The sequence below is a fragment of the Peromyscus leucopus genome, chromosome 4 (assembly GCF_004664715.2).
Source record: "Peromyscus leucopus breed LL Stock chromosome 4, UCI_PerLeu_2.1, whole genome shotgun sequence".
NCBI classification, from domain to species: Eukaryota; Metazoa; Chordata; class Mammalia; order Rodentia; family Cricetidae; genus Peromyscus; species Peromyscus leucopus.
Window position 1 is genome coordinate 65,259,112 of NC_051066.1, and position 2,915 is coordinate 65,262,026.

Below are 2,915 nucleotides of genomic sequence, written 5' to 3' on the forward strand. Positions count from 1 at the left end.
CTTTAATGATTTCTTGTTTTTTGGCATTTCTTTTTACTCCCAAGATTTTATAATAATCTCGTTTCTGTGACTGTTTCAGTAACCGCTGGGCTTTCTCTAAACCTTCCTGAATCTACTCATCATTTTCATTGTGTTCCTGAGCAGCTTCATAATCCTGAATGGCTTCATCATACATTTCTTCTATTAAATAGGCCTCTGCTCAATCTTTCAGAGCATTCACATTGTCAGGTTCCATCTGTAAAACCTCAGAACATATTCTAATGGCTTCAACAGGCTTCTCATCCTTAGAGAAGCAGTGACAGATCCTTTCTTTGGAGCGGATTGTGTATCAGCAACACTGGCTCTGTCTTCATGACAGATTCATATTTGCTGGTTGCATCTGTGTATCTGCCATCTCTGATCAGCTCTTCAGCTGACTCAATCAGCTTATTAAGCTTCTTCACTTTTTTATAGTGGGCAAAACATCTTTTGTGATCCTGGTCAAGCTTCAGAAATTCACGGACTTCACTGAGGGATAACTCATGGTCTCCTAGTTGATAGTAGAGTGTGCTGATTTTGTAAAATGCCTCCGTGTTATCATTCCTCAATTTTGAAGCAGCCTTTAAGTCACTGATGGCTTTCCTAGGTTCTCCTTCCTTTATAAAAACACTCAGCTCGAAGTTCACGTAATTCTGCATCCCAAACACAAACCTCTAAAATCTTATCAAGAAGGTTATAGCAGCAGTATAGTGGGCACTTTGGAAAGCATCAAGCGCTTGTGAGAGTAAACGCTGCATCTCATCAGATTTTACAAGCTGAGACTGGGCTTCCTTCTCTTCATTTTCACTTGGATTAGATTTGAGCACTTTCTTAAAATCATCTTCTGCTTCATCCAGTTTTCCTTGTTTGAGCAGTAAGTGGCCTCTCTGTAATCTCGCTGCAGTGAAATCCATCTTCAATTCAATCACTTTAGTTAAATCAGGCAGTGCTGCTTTGGATTTTCCCATTGCTAAGAAGACAGTAGCTCTCCTGTAGTATGCAATATAGTTATGAGGGTCACCATCTACTGCAGCATGAAACTGGATAAAGCATCAGCCAGCTGTCCAGCTGCAAGTAACTTCTTTCCCAATTCAAGATGTTTCTCCACATCTGCATTTACTCCACATTCAGCACTCTGCACCGGTCCTCGCCGGCCCCTGGTTCCCCCGCTCCATCCATACCCCCAACTCCTGCCAGCAGGACCCTGTCCTGTGCAGGCCGCCCTTATCCTTGCTCCCTCCCGGCTGCGCCCCAGGCCGCCGGCCTCCAGACCCGCCCGCCCCCTCTGCTCGGCTCGGCCCGGCCTCAGCCCGTTTGGCCAGCCTGGCACCCAGCCTCGCGCCCCGGAGCCTGGAATGGATATTTTTACCAAAGAAACGGAATAAAAATTTAAAAACTTATGTGGAAAAAATCTCTGACTTGATTTGGAAAGGAAAATTGAACTTTGTCAATTAGCAGGAATAGACCTAGCAGAAACTGTCATACTTTTAACTAAGTAGGATATTGAAAAATTATGGACAGAAAGTGAACCTTGGCAAAGAGCTTGCAGTAATTTTGGGAGAAATTAACAGCAAATATCCCAAAGCAAGAGAATTAATCTTATAAAGAGACCTGATTGGATTTTGCCTCGAATTGTACAGGAAAAACCCATATCTGGAGTTTGTACATTTTATACATATGCCAACAAACAAGGAAAGGCAGGTTATAAATCAGAAAATTCAAGTAAAGTGGTTCAAAGTCCTTATAACTGAATTCAAAAATCAGAATTGTATGCTATTCTGTTGGTATTAATAGATTTTTCAGAACCTCTCAACATAGTTCCAGACTCTCAGTATGCTGAAAGAGTGCTATTACATATTGAGACCGCAGAATTTATCACTGATGATTCAGAACTAACTTCACTGTTTATTCGATTACAAGATACAATCAGGAAAAGAAGTCATCCTTTATATATAACTCACATTTGATCCCATACTGGTGTGCCAGGCCCTCTAGCACAAGGTAATGACGAGATTGATAAATTATTGATAGAAAATGTGCTGGAGGCCTCACAATTTCATTAAAAAAAAAACCTTCATGTCAATAGTAAAGTTTAAAAAAGGATTTTTCTATAACCTGGCAACAAGCCAAGAAAATAGTTAAGAAATGTTGTACTTGTTCCTTTTACAATCATACGCCATTACCAGCAGGATGTATCCTAAAGGGTACTTGGAGGAATGAAATCTAGCAGATGGATGTGTTTCACTTTGCAGAATTTGGAAAATTGAAATATGTACAACATACTATCGATACTTATTCAGGATTTCAATGGGCAACTGCTTTGAGTTCTGAAAAAGCTGATTCTGTAATCACTCATTTGCTAGAAGTTATGGACATCATGGGTATAGCTGCACAAATAAAAACTGACAATGCTCCATCATATGTCTCTGTTAAAATGAAACAGTTTTTGCTTATTACAATATAAAGCATATTACTGGTGTACCCCATAATCCTACATGCCAAGCAGTTATAGAAAGATCGAACAGAACTCTAAAGGATATGCTAAATAAACAGAAAGGGGTAACAAACCTCCAGAAATAGACGGCATAATGCTCTATTAACTTTGAATTTTCTCAGTGCCAATGAGAAAGGAACAACAACTGCAGAGAGACATTGGATAATAGAAAAAAACTACAGAATTAAATCAGCCTATATACTTTAAAGATGTTGACCTCAGAATGGAAACCAGGATATGTGTTAGGTTGGGGATGAGGTTTTGCTTTTGTTTCTACAGGAGAAGATAAGCTGTGGATACCATCAAAATTGATAAATGTTCGATTAGAACAAGAGACCTCTTAATTAGAAGAGGTGATAGTTCATCAACCAGCATGAACATCTGATTTAAACTAACTTATACC

At 39.5% G+C, this 2,915-nt stretch overlaps 1 pseudogene; it reads right to left on the bottom strand.

The window, feature by feature from the left end:
- Positions 1–4: 4 nt before the first annotated feature.
- Positions 5–2,605, bottom strand: LOC114685908 (annotated as a pseudogene).
- Between the last annotated feature and the right edge of the window lie 310 nt (positions 2,606–2,915).